This window comes from Oryctolagus cuniculus, chromosome X (genome assembly GCF_964237555.1).
Source record: "Oryctolagus cuniculus chromosome X, mOryCun1.1, whole genome shotgun sequence".
Classification (NCBI taxonomy): Eukaryota; Metazoa; Chordata; class Mammalia; order Lagomorpha; family Leporidae; genus Oryctolagus; species Oryctolagus cuniculus.
Window position 1 is genome coordinate 44012586 of NC_091453.1, and position 13756 is coordinate 44026341.

The 13756-nt window shown below is 45.6% G+C and overlaps 1 protein-coding gene across 5 annotated transcripts in view; it reads right to left on the reverse strand.

Annotated features, from left to right (window-relative positions):
• ARHGEF9 (Cdc42 guanine nucleotide exchange factor 9) overlaps window positions 1-11701 on the reverse strand; it is a 407702-nt gene extending 396001 nt beyond the window's left edge. Inside the window, exon 1 of one of the 5 annotated variants that reach the window (XM_008272701.4) lies at window positions 11007-11701. The gene's annotated coding sequence lies outside the window, so the exon portion shown is untranslated. The remainder of the gene's footprint in view (window positions 1-11006) is intronic. The other 4 variants (XM_070067439.1, XM_051827736.2, XM_051827741.2 and 1 more) reach the window with 4 other exon arrangements.
• Window positions 11702-13756: the final 2055 nt, after the last annotated feature.

Genomic DNA, 13756 nt, shown 5'->3' on the forward strand with positions numbered 1-13756 from the left:
TAACTTGGGCATACCAGCAGTATCCAAACCACAATAGCACTGTGGATCTCACCCTTTGCCTCCCTCAGTAACTTATGCTCCTCACACATTACCTATCACAGAGAAAGAAACTTTGTCAGCATTAAACACACCCCAGGTTGCTCCACCCTTCCCCCACCTCCATGCACTCCATCCTGAAGTCTTCCGGATAAACCAGGGATCCCAAGGCAGATAGGGAAATTCCATTCTTTTGGTGTGTAGCTTCATGCTTACTTTCAGGTTAAATTAATTCATTTGTTTATTTTCTGATCCCCTAACACTCAAGTTCCTTAGAGGACTAGAAAACAGAAAAACATAATAAACATAAGCTAGTAATAAAGTAGAGAATGATAGCTTAAATAGCTCTTAAGAGTAACCCACTGAGCAAGAGATGGTGACAGAGATTGAGACAGACACACACCACACACAGAGAGGGTGGGGAGAGAGAGAAGTTTCAGAGGAGCATACACTTCCTCTGAAGTGTACTTTTGTTGGAGAGAACCCTAGGACAGCTGTGTAGAGAAGGAGGCATTTAATCTAATGCTTAGGGATAAACAAAAATTGGCCATGTGATGCTGGAGGAGGAAAGAATACTTTAGGAAGACGGAGGTAAAATGTGCTTTTCATATGAAGAAATGCAAGTTCCTACATTTTACCCGCATTCAAGAGTATAAATTAAAGTAGAAGGAGTAGGACTACAAAGGCAGATTGACGTCAGATAGAGTTAGAATTCAGACTGGAAGAGTATGGACTGTATTCCTCAAGCAATATAGGGCTCTTGAAAGCCTTTTTGAGCACAGGGATTGGCAACATCAGATTTGTTTTTAAAAAATCACTCTGGTCATTGTCCAGATGAGTAATAATGAAAGTCCGAGGAAGGAGACACAAGGGGCTAGCAAAGGAGCAATTTTCAGATGTTTCAATCAGCAATAATATTGCTGGGGGGAAAATGATCGCATGAGTTCTGTATTATCAGCCTTGTATAGATATATTGCAAAATTTAAACCACAGGCAAAACCAAGCAATGTACACACAAAGAGGCAAAGAATATGAAGAGGCAATTTACAGAAAAAGAAATATAAACCTCCAAAAAGCATATTTTCATATGTCCAATCTCTACAGAATTAAGGAAAACGCAAATGAATCAAAATACCATATTTCATTCATAATACATGCAAAAATTAAAACAAGATTTGATGATAGATGTGTACGTGATAAAACAAATCAAGTTAAATGTTAAGGTTAGACTCTAGATAGTATATATACTGGACTGCATTATACAGTTCCTTCACGTTTTCTGAGTGTTTGAAAATGTCCATAATAAAATGTTGGAGAGGAGGGTAGAATTTTAAAGCATAATCCCTTTGGTATGATTCCATTTCCAAGGATCTGCCCTACAGAAATGCATGTTCATGTGCTCATAAATAACAGCCAAGGAGGGACACTGCAGCACTGTGTGCTACAGGAAAGAACTGGAAACCACATAAATGTCAATCAAGACGGACAGTTTAAATGCATTATGTTATATGAGGGTATTTGAAAAAGTGCATGGACTGGGCAGGTGCTGTGGCACAGAAGGTTAAGCCTCTGACTGTACAGCTGGCATCCCACGTGGGCACCAGTTCAAGTCCTGGCTGCTCCACTTCTATTCCAGCTCCCTACTAATGTACCTGGAAAAGGAGCAAAAGATGACCCAAGTCCTTGGGCCCCTGCAACCCTGTGGGAGACCCAGAAGAAGCCTCTGGCTTCTGGTTTTGGCCTGGCCTACGCTCAGCTGTTGCAGTCACTTGGGGAGTGAGCCAATGGATAAAAGATCTCGCTCGCTCGCTCGCTCAAATAAAAAAATAAATTTTTGAAAAAAGAAAAAGTTCATGGAGAAAATGGAATTAAAAGATAAGTTGGGGAGCTGGTGTTGAGGCGTTGCAGTTTAAGCAGCTTCTTGCAATGCCGGCATCCCATATCAGAGAGCTTCTTCCAGTCCCAGCTGCTTTGCTTATTTTTTTTAAAATTTTTATTTTTTTTAATTTGAAAGGCAGAGTTAGAGAAAGAGAGGGAAAGATAGATCTTCCATTCACTAGTTCACTCCTGAAATGCCCACAACAGCCAGGGCTGAGTCAGGCTGAAGCCAGGAGCCAGGAACTTCATATGGGTCTCCCAAGTGAATACAGGGGCCCGGTGATTTGGGCTATCTTCCACTGCTTTCAAAGGCACATTAGTACCTATTATAATGCTGGCTCTGGCTGCTCTGCTTCTAATCCAACTCTCTGCTAATGTGCCTGGGAGAGCAGTGGAAGATGGTTCAAGATGGAGTTTCGGACTCCAGCCCCACCTACCTATCGTGTCCATTTGAGGAGTCAACCAGCGAATGGAAGGGCGCTCTCTCTCTCTGTCACTCTACCTTTCAAATAAGTAAAATAAATCTTTTTTTAAGAGACAAGTTGAAAAAAACACTACTAAAATGTGTATGTATCCATAAAAGACCCAGAATAACCACAGGTATCTTGAACAAAAAGAATAAAACCGGAGGCATTTCACTACCTGACTTTAAAATTTATTACAAAGCTTCAGTAACGAAAGCAGCAGGGCACTGCCATAAAAACAGATCCATACACCAATAGAACAAAATAGAGACCTTTAACGCAAACACTTGTGTTACGGATACAGCAAGATTTGTCTCCCCAAAACTCATGCAGTTATTTAAACTGTAATGTCTTAATGTTAATGGTTGACTGATTAAGGGTGGAAACTTCACCTAATGATGGTGTAGGTGGGGCCTGTGGGAGGTCTGTGGGTCATTGGGGGTGTGCCCTTGGAGGATGGTCTGCAGGAAAGGTTGGAGTATTTTTTTTGACAGGCAGAGTGGACAGTGAGAGAGAAAAAGAGACAGAGAGAAAGGTCTTCCTTTGCCATTGGTTCACCCTCCAATGGCCACAGAGGCCGGCGCGCTGTGGCTGGTGCACCGCGCTGATCCGATGGCAGGAGCCAGGTACTTATCCTGGTCTCCCATGGAGTGCAGGGCCCAAGTACTTGGGCCATCCTCCACTGCACTCCCTGGCCACAGCAGAGAGCTGGCCTGGAAGAGGGGCAACCGGGACAGAATCCAGCGCCCCGACCGGGACTAGAACCTGGTGTGCCGGCGCCGCAAGGCGGAAGATTAGCCTAGTGAGCTGCGGCGCCGGCCTGGAGTATTTTTTTTAAGATTTATTTATTTTACTTGAAAGTCAGAGTTACACAGAGAGAGGAGAGGCAAGAAGCAAGAGGCGAGAGGCAGAGAGAGAGAGAGAGAGATCTTCCATCCGATGGTTCACTTCCCAGCTGGCCACAATGGCCAGAGCTGCGCTGATCTGAAGCCAGGAGCCAGGAGCTTCCTCCGGGACTCCCACGCGGGTGCAGGGGCCCAATGGCTTGGGCCATCTTCTACTGCTTTCCCAGGCCACAGCAGAGAGCTGGACAGGAAGTGGAACAGCCGGGTCTTGAACCTGTGCCAATATGGGATGCCAGTGCTTCAGGCCAGGGCATTAACCCACTGCGCCACAGCGCCAGCCCCTGGAGTATTTCTTGAACTGAAGTTTGGCCTAGATTTTTTCTCTCCTTCCTGGCTCACAATGTGATTGCTGCCACAGAATCCACAACAACCAGCCTCCACCAGATGCTGGGCTATGGGGTATCCCAATCCTGTAGCCTCAAATTGTAAGATGAATTAAACCTATTCTCCAAAAGGCTCTTCTCAAGTCTTTTAGTTAATGTAATGAAAGCAGACTAATATACCAAGCATCCACAGTCAACTGCTCTGGCAATGGTGCTAAGAACGTGCACTGGAAAAAGGATAGTCTCTTCAATAAATGGTGCTGGGAAAATTGGATATCCATAGGCAAAAGAATGAAACTAGACCCCTATCTCTCACCATGTACATATATCAGCTCAAAATGTATTAAAGACCTAAATGTGAGACCTGAAACTTTGAGACTATGAGGTGAAAACACTTCAGGGAAAGAATGTGCAAGGATTCTCTGTATCTGACCCTCAAAAGTATACGAAATAAAAGCAAAAATAGACAAATGGGATTTTAATCACTATAGAGATTTTGCATAGCAAAGGAAGTAATAAATACAGAGAAGAGATAACCCAGAAAACAGGAAAAATATGCAACAAGGGGTTAATATCCAAACTATCCAAGGAACTTAAACAATTCAATAGCCAAAAAAAGAACACAGTTTAAAAATGAGTAGATCTAAACAGACATTTCTCAATGGAAGACATGCAAATGGCCAACATGTACATGAAGAAATGTTCAAAAACACTAGTTATCAGGGAAATACAAATCAAAACCACAATGAAATACCAACTCACTCCAGTAAGATTAGCTTTTATCAAAAAGCAAAAAAGACAACAAATGTTGACAAGGATGTGGAGAAAAGGGAATCCTTGCACAATGCTGATGGCAACGTAAATTAGTACAGCTATTCTGGAAAACAGTATGGCGGTTCCCCAAAAAACTAAAGATAAAACTACCACATAATCTAACAATCCCACTGTTAGAAATATGTCTCATGAAAATGAAATCCTTCTGTCAAAGAGAAATCTGTGCTCCCTTGTGTTTTGTAGCACTATTCACAATAGCCATGAAATGGAAGCAACCTAAGTTTCCATCCACTAATGAATGAATGGTTCATATCCATGATGGAATATTACTCAGCTATAAAAAAGGATGAAATCTTGCCATTTTAAACAGCATGAGTGGAACCTGAAGTCATTGTGTTAAGTGAAATAAGCCAAGCACAGAAAAGACAAATATCACATGATCTCTTACATATGGGGAGCCTAAAAATAGGGGACATCACAGAAGTTAAAAAATATAATGATGGTTGCCAGAAGATGGGAAAGGAAGAGGGGAAAGACGGATGAGGAAAGGTTGATTTACGGGTACTAGGTTATAGCTAGATAGGAGTATGAAGTTCTGGGTTCTGTTGCACAGTAGAGTGAAGATAGGTAATTTTAATTTACTGTGTATTTCTCAAAAAAGCTAAAAGGATTTGTGGATGTTTTCACTATAAAGAAGTGGTAAATGCTTGAAGGAATAAATATATTTACTGTGATTGGACATTATATAATGTATATAAATAACAATAACATATGCCTCCCCAGGCAACCACAGTTCATAGTTTTCTGCATGTTCTCATTTTTTATTTGTGTGTCCAAAAATGTGTAGGTACATATATATATATAATATTTTTGTGTTTATATTTAAATGGATCAAACTTCACATTTGATTCTGAAATTTGCATTTTATTCTACAATGTATTATTTTTAAAATAATTTAATTATATTATTTGCTTAATAAACGTATTAATTAAAATATCCCATAAATATGTACAATTTATGTTTGTTAAAAATTTTAAATAAAAAAGAAAAGCTAATTAGATCTTTTAAAATAAAAGATAAGTTTACTTTGATGCAAAAAATTCAAAATCCATGTATAATTTTTCATAATATGTATTTCCCTAATATGCATTTCCCATAAACTTTTTGAAGATTCCCTCATACTTGTACTTTGAAATATTATGTAGTTGCTTTAAAAAATGAGGTAGGGCGACAGGTGTTTGGTGAGTAAAGATATCCCTTGGGACACCCACAGCCCATATCAAAATGCTTGAGTTCAAGTCCCAGTTCTGCTTCTGACTGCAGTTTCCTGCTAATGTACACCCTAAGCGACAGCAGGTAATGGTTACAGTACTTGGGTCCTTGCCACCAACCTGGGAGATCCGAATGCAGCAGATTTCTATACTGGCATGAAGAAATTTCCAAAATATATTGTGGAATTAAAAAAAAAATGCAAGTTTCAGAATCAAATGTAAAGTGTGACCCATTTAAATCTAAAACCAAAAATATTAGATTTATATGTACCTATACATTTTTGGACACACAAATAAAAAACTAGAAGAATATACAGAAAACTATGAACTGTGGTTGCCTGGGGAGGGAATTTTCTCTTTCTTATTCTGTGTACTTTTGTAGAGTTTGGATTGTTTACCATATGATTGTGCATTACTTTTCCCTAACATATTATTATCTATTTATCATTCATTTACCTGCTCTTTATAAGCAAGTAAAGCTGCCCTCTGCAGTGCCAGCATCTCATATGGGCACCAGTTCGAGTCCTGGCTGCTCCACTTCTGACCAAGTTCTCTGCTATGGCCTGGGAAAGCAGTGGAAGACGGCTCAAGTCCTTGGGCCCCTGTAACAGCATGGGAGACCTGGAAGAAGCTCCTGGCTCCTGGCTTCGGATCACCCCAGCTTCAGCCATTGCAGTCATTTGGGGAGTAAACCAGTAGATAGAATACATCTCTCTCTCTGCCTCTGCATCTCCATAACTCTGTCCTTCAAATAATAAATAAGTAAATCTTTAAAAAAAAAGGAAAGTAAACGGAAGTACTTTTCTTACTTAAAAAAATACATGAAAAGATGTTATCACCATTTATTCTAAAGACTTAGCTATGGGGTGTGTTGTGGCATCATAATGCCAGCATCTCATACGCACATCAGTTTGTATCTGGCTGCTCAACTAGTGATCCAGCTCCTTGCTAATGGCCTGAAAAAAGCAGTGCAAAATTACCCAGGTACTTGGGCCCATGCCACCCACGTAGAAGACCTGGCTGAAGTTCCTTGCTCTTGGCTTCTGCCTGGCCCAGTCCTGGCCACTGCAGCCATCTGGAGAGTGAACCAGCGATGGAAGATTTCTCTCCTCCTCTGTTTCTCCCCCTCTCTCTGTAACTCTGACATTCAAATAAACAAATAAACCTTTTTCTAAAAAAAAAAAAAAAGACTTAGCAGCCAAAAACTTGATGTTGAAGTGGTATATGTTCAGTGGTAGGAAAGACAAGATGAAAATGGCTTTAGGGTTCACGTGGTAGATGCAAGGGAAATAGCCCAAAAGCTGCCCTGTTCCAGTGGAAAGACAAAAGCCCTAGTGTGCCAGGTATTCTGGGCAGAGCAAGGGTTACTGGAAATTTGAGAGAGAAGTGTTATTGGGAGACAGAAAGAAAGGGAAGGAAAACAGGGATTGGAGAAAGGAAATATCCAAAGAATTCAGTACATCAACACTTCTGATATTCCTCTACTGAGGACAGGGGCCGTAGGATGTAAGAGGGGAAATTATTTTCCAAAGGCAATAGCATCTAGCAACACAAGGTCACTATTCCAGAAACCGCAAAGCAGGGAGAACTGCACATACCACCTCTGGTCCCTTTCCCACTCTACCTATTCCAACCTCCCAATATAAAGGTGGCTTTTTTAAGCCCTTAGTTCAACATAGTTCTCAACCTTATTGTTTCAATTCTCAGCCAAGTTTCTTGGTCTAAATTTAATATATAGATTCATCCTTGGAGGATCCAAATCGAATAATAGTCTCAAAAATCTTTAGAGTTGGAAAGCACCTGAGGAGTCATCCAAACCAACCTCCACCACTACCATACTTTGATGGACAAACCAAGGCTCAGAGAGCCTAAGATACTTGATTGATAGCCCAAGTTCTTTCCATCACTGGAGTGGGATTAGCTGAACTTCTCCAAGAAAACCAGACTCTACCGCAAAAATCTAGATCCACTCTTTTGTTGTTGTTGTTGACAGGCTGAGTGGACAGTGAGAGAGAGAGAGATAGAGAGAAAGGTCTTCCTTTGCCATTGGTTCACCCTCCAATGGCCGCTGAGGCCGGCACGCTGATCCGATGGCAGGAGCCAGGTACTTATCCTGGTCTCCCATGGGGTGCAGGGCCCAAGTACTTGGGCCATCCTCCACCGCACTCCCGGGCCACAGCAGAGAGCAGGCCTGGAAGAGGGGCAACCGGGACAGAATCCAGTGCCCCGACCGGGACTAGAACCCGGTGTGCCGGCGCCGCAAGGCGGAGGATTAGCCTAGTGAGCCGCGGCGCCGACTAGATCCACTCTTGACCCCCACTGGCAATCTCAAATTCTTTGAATGGGGTTGATCATTAAGGCAAATCACATGATCCAAAAGATTTTCCCTTCCCAGCCTTTACTATACCCTCTGTCCATCAGCCACAAACAGGAGAAAAGGATGACAATCCACTGGCCACCTCTTCTACTGTCTCTCTGTAGCTAACAAGGTCAGCCACCCTGGTTCCTAGCAAAGGCCCAGGACCCAGCACAGTTCACTGGCAGCTATGTAAAGGATGGGTCACTAGAACCTATCTTGTTTATTTTCCAGTGACATTAAGAAGCACTGTCCACCATCAGCAGACAATCTGCTCATGTTTTCTAAGAGTGAGAGGCTATCATTCCTCAAATGCCTGAGCAGAATGGAAATTAGGTATGGCAATATAGGAGGCTCTCTTCATGACTAATTTGCTCACCAGCACTGTCCAACACAATACATGGCTGCTGTGGCTGCTCAAAGAACAAGTTCAGAACAACTCAGCCTGATGTTCAGAGGCCCTCTTTGCAACCTTAACCTTATTTCCACTCTTGGGTTCAGCAATCACAATATCCGTTAACCGTCCCCTGCATACTAGCACCTTCTTGCCTCCATGAAGTCATACATGTTACTCACTTGCCCAGGAAAGCCTTGCACCTCTCGTCCCCCTGCCTCTGCTCTCCAGCAATGTTGGAATGTTCTCTGCATACAGCCCTTCAATGCCCACCACAAACGTCTCTTGATGATTCTAACCCAGACCAGAAATAATCATTTAAAATCAGGAGACCTTAAAGTTGCAGGCCTCAGGAAGCAGGCTGAGCCAACACAGACAGCCATGCAGTATTAGAAGCTAGTAGCTTCCAACTTCTATTCTATACTATATTTTTACCACTCTACAAAGCTTTTTTGTACCCCTAAGACACTTTGTCTTTCTGCCTTGTAATATGGTTATTATATCCACTTTATCCACAATAGACATGGAGTCCTCTAAGATCAGGAATCTATTTTGCTCGGTCCTGTCTGCCTTCTGTCCAGTTGCTCACCATAATTCCACCACATCAACAGATGCCCCACATTTTTGCATCACAGGCCAGAGCATTTGCCTTGGCAATATCCAGAAAATAATGCAACATGCATAGGGAAATCCAAACAACATCTAAAGGGGCCCTGGGTTTTACCCTTCAAGTTCTTGGCTGTTGGGAAATACTGCAGCCACCAAAATCTTCCATTAATTGAATGGACATTAGAGTCACATTTTAGCCAATGAAAGAAAGGGTGACATTTCAATTCCCCTGCAGGGAAGTGACAGTCAATTCAAGACAGTGTGGAACTCTGATTCTACAACAACCCTAAATACAAGTGTGTAAGACACCAAAACGTAGTTTGCTTGTTTTAATTTTTATTATCACTTGTCTAAAAGGATCTTTGAGCTATCCCTGTAAAGTTCAACCCACTGGCTTCAGAGACAGGAGACTTGAGGACCTAAAGTCACAAGGCTAGTGGCTGACAGAACCTCCCAATTGCTTTGCAGTAGCTTATTTCAACACCAACAAATCAACAAATGGTTGTCACCAACCTCATCTTAACCCAGGATCAGGAAGAGCTGCAGTCTAGATGAGCACAGTGTCTCTTTTCAAAGGCAGGGGGCTTATTTTTCTGTTTCAAACATCCTGTCTTTGACTACCAGACTGCCACACACACAAACACACACACAGACACACGTCCTCTTCTTGTCAAAGCAAAGTTTCTCCAGCTGCTCACAGTGAAACAACCTGAATTTTCAAAAGCTCAGCCATGCCTCTCTGGGAGTCCAGCTGAACAATAATCCTCCAGTTAAATGTGCATTTTGGTCAACTTGGTAGTTACCCAGAGAAGCAGCTTTTGTAAGCTGCCTATATGTAACCATTTCTTGTCAAGCCTGAGTCATAAACACAGGGAGAGGGACTCACAGAATTGGTACAGTGAGGAGTCTGGACCAGAGATTCCCCAGGATCTTAGGGGCTTTTTGCTCTTAAGTAGTAGTAGTAGTAATAATAATAATAATAATAATAATCCCTGATCCCTTAATGTAGGATTCCAAATTCTCAGGGTCTGAAAAGGCCTATTAGTTACATACTACAAATCCTTACAGGAAGTCTGAGTATCCCGCATAATATAGCAACCTCTTTTCTGCTAGAGGGCTTCTAGTGACCCACACCCCACTACTCTGGGCCATTCCATTTATCACTGAACAGATGGAAGTCACAGTAAGTGTTAAGTGGGATAATTTATGCAAAGCATTCAGTAGAGCAGTTAAAAGCACTCCCCCGTCCTTATTAGAAAGCACTTTCTTATAGTAAGCGTGATTCTGCCTCCTCTAGGCTTCCACCTCGTTGAATTCCTACCCATCCTGATTCTTGTTTCTGAGGCCACACAGAACAAACATAACGCTTTGAAGATATTTGAAGAGAACACCCCTGTCTCTTTCCTTCTCTCACTCTGAGTCACTTCAAGGGCTGCCCTCCACCCAGCCATCTTCCTGCATATAGACAGCTTAAGGGTGGCCAAGCTTTTAACAAAAATCGTGACATATCACCCATGTGCCATTCGTTCTCTGCCTGGGAAGTTGGGTAAACAGAAATACACTTTCTCTGTGGCCCTGGGGGCCCATGTAGAATGCGGGGAAGGAGCCGGGCTCCACAACTCAGGGCAGTGTTGGAAGTGTCCTGCCGCTGAGGTCCGGGCCCTCAGAGAAGCCAACTTCCTCACCCCCTGCCCTCACCACCCAGTCCTCTCTTCCTCACCTCCCCACCCTATCCCCATGGGACAACTCTTAGAGAATGGGTAAGGTTTCCCCCCAGGTCCCTAAGTCCATAAACTGGCCACAGGTTGCGCCAGGCAGGCGCCTCCACTCAAGTCCCTATCCTGGAATCCCCCCCCCCCCCATCCTAGTTGGGATCTTAGTTTGGATCCTCGAGTGGCTCCTGTCTCTGTCACTTTCCCTGAGCTGGTGCCAAAACTCGGCCATTCTCCTGGCGGCGCAGGCACGGGTTCGGCAGGAAGCCGGTAGCGGGAGTTACCTTGAAAGCAGCGAGCAGCAGCGCTCCGTCGGGCGACTGGACCGGCGAGTGGGTGGGTCCGCACCTTAGCTGCACGCGCGGGGCCACGCCGCGTCACGCGACAATCACAGCCGGCCGCAGCAGGCTGGCGGGCTACCCCGCGTCCCGCGCAGCCTGGAGCGGGACGGACCCACTGACCTGCCGCCTGCTAGGGGACCGGTGGGCAGGCGGCGCCCGGCGCGGTGGCGGCTTTGCAGGGAGTGCCACTGCGGCGGAGTCTCGCTGCCCGCTGCCTCACCGCCAGCCTAAGCCCAAGGGCCGCCGCGTGGCTTCTGTCGTCCTTCGACCCCCGCCGCGCCTCGCGGAGGCCGCGACCGCCCTCAGCAGGTTACAGGCGCGCCCGGGAGCGCCGGAGGAGGTGCACGCGGTGTCAACTAGGGGCAGAGGCGGCCTTCATTCACTGAGCCGTTCCCTGCCGCTGCCTCTAGCCAGCGACTGGCCGTCGGGGCGGCGGGTTCTTCGGGTCACAATTGGCGGAAGATGGAGCCGAAGAGGCGAACGAAGGGGGGAGGGGCCCCAACTCTGAACTTCGGGTCGGAACTCTGCGGTCGGTCGGGAGAAGACTGGCCAAAGGCCGACGCACACTGGCGGCCGCGCTGGCTCCCCAGGGCGGACGCGGGCGACCTCGCTATTCCTGGGGGTGGGCGGTTGGGGGGGGGGTGGAGGCGGGGACGCCCAAGAGAGGGTGCGCGCTATGGCGAGGGCGGGTCGATCCCGCCACGCACTAATGGCCGCCCCCCCGCTGCCTGCTCGGGTCGCGCAGCTTGCCTTGGTCAGCCAAGCTCAGACTTGTAACCCAAACATTTCATCAGCCTAATTGCTGAGCTCCTGGGAGTAAATGGCCACGAGCCGGGACGGCGAGGGAGAGGGTCTGCCCTTTTGCAGGCTTCGCTGAGAGGCCACCTGCATCCGCCACCCTCGCGCCTTGCGGAGCGCCACACCCTCGCTCGGCGCCCCGCCTTGAACCCCTGGGAGGCTGGGCAGACTTGCAGGGGGAAGGAGAGGGTGGGGTGGGAGGGCGCGACCGACTGTCGACAACCTTTTTCCTGGATCCATTCAGTTCACTCCTCGCAGTTTCCCGGTGATTGCGACACCCTCAGGAGGGCAGATTCTCCACATGTTAATCACAGTACTCATTTTTAAGCTCCCCTTTTTATTATTAGTGTTATAACAATCTGCTTCCAATCATCAAGAAAAGACAAGCAGGGATGTGGTGGGCAAGGCGACTTTAATGATCTTTCCCGCCTCTCTTGCCAGGTGTGCACTAGGTATGAGAAACTGCTTCTTCAGGCTCATGCCTCTTGACTGAGGAACCCTGCATTTGAGCCCTGCTCCTAAGTGCAAGGAAATGACTTTAGAATTTTCCAGGATGGCTTAATGGATACACTCCTGTTTTTAAATAGAGAGATTAGCCTAATCAACCTGGCAATTATGCTAATAAATCTGTATAATATGCCAGGGGAGAAAAGTCGCACAGATGACTTTAGCACTCTTTTATAAATATCGGTTTGCTATAGAGGCAGTTGCTTGAGGCAGCACTCCCCTGCTAAGACTTCCTAGAAATTCTGCCTGAAGACAAAAATGCAGCCATCTGTGACAAATGAATGGACTTGAGCAAGTTTATCCTGTAAAGTTACCACGGAGATGCCAGCTAGGTCCCAGCTTCCAGAACAGCCTGTCAGCCTCATACAGAAGTCAGACCTGATGCCTCCTTCAAGGTTGAGACCACCTTTCCCACTTCTCACTGTCTTCTCCTGCTCCTAGTATTCCTGCCAAAGTATGTAATAGCTAATGGGACACTGAGAGGACCCGACCACCTTAAAATGGGAATGGAAACCTCGAGCAGGTCACTTTACCACCTTGGAGCCTCAGTATGCCTCATACATAAAATAGCCATAATAAGATTTTCCTCATAGTATTTTGAAAAGGAATCAGTGGATTGAACTATGCCTGATTCATAATAAGAACTCTGAAAATGTCTGTTTCCCTTCCCCTCTCAAAAGGAAGGAAAGGAAGTCTCAGATGCCCTATTGTAGTCTGTGGCCCATTACCTTGCTGGAGGCAGGAGCAGATCACCAATGGTTAATCAGACTCTGAAGGAAAGGGACGGGCCTCCTGCTTTAGAAACAGACCCTTTTCGCCGGCGCCATGGCTCACTAGGCTAATCCTCCGCCTAGCGGCGCCGGCATACCGGGTTCTAGTCCCGGTCGGGGCGCCAGATTCTGTCCCGGTTGCCCCTCTTCCAGGCCAGCTCTCTGCTGTGGCCAGGGAGTGCAGTGGAGGATGGCCCAAGTCCTTGGGCCCTGCACCCCATGGGAGACCAGGAAAAGCACCTGGCTCCTGACTCCTGCCATCGGATCAGCGCGGTGCGCCGGCCGCAGCGCGCCGGCCATTGGAGGGTGAACCAATGGCAAAAGGAAGACCTTTCTCTCTGTCTCTCTCTCTCACTGTCCACTCTGCCTGTCAAAAAAAAAATTAAAAAAAAAAGAAACAGACCCTTTTACTCTTTGTACAGGGCCTGTCTTGAGCTCATAGTGGAGGCTTTCAAAAACAAAAGCCAGTTCTTACATTCTACATGGAGTGCCAGGCACATCACTGACAATATAGACAAGGATACATATTTTGATTGCTATAATTATTCCTCTTCATCATAATCACCATGATAACATTAATAATAATGTTTGCACCGAGTAACAGCCTCTGCAATGGGG